The sequence below is a fragment of the Etheostoma spectabile genome, chromosome 2, assembly GCF_008692095.1.
Source record: "Etheostoma spectabile isolate EspeVRDwgs_2016 chromosome 2, UIUC_Espe_1.0, whole genome shotgun sequence".
NCBI classification, from domain to species: domain Eukaryota; kingdom Metazoa; phylum Chordata; class Actinopteri; order Perciformes; family Percidae; genus Etheostoma; species Etheostoma spectabile.
Genome location: NC_045734.1, coordinates 10,994,609 through 10,995,028, shown reverse-complemented (window position 1 = coordinate 10,995,028; position 420 = coordinate 10,994,609).

Genomic DNA, 420 nt, shown 5'->3' with positions numbered 1-420 from the left:
TCAAATATAGTACCTTTAATTTTTTTAAACACAAATCACATATTTCCTAATCTCAGCAAAACACCCAACATTTTTCCATCGCTTGGTTTGGTCAATATTGCATAAGTTGTTGCACATCTTTACATAGAACAACAAAGCATTTTATGCCGATTTTACAAATCAACAAGTAGAAAGATGACAAGAAGGTGGGAGAGAGAGAGAGATAGGAAATAACATGCAACAAAGGTCCCCAGCTGGACTTGGACCAGAGATGTTGCAGTTCAGGGTCAGTCCCATTGGCCAATGGGGCATCCTGAAATCCTTAAAATGGTACTTAGAGTTATATAGCGCCTTTCTAACTTATCGAACAAAGCGCTTCACAATTAGACTATGTTTCACTGATTCACTCACACTCACACACACACACACACACACACACAC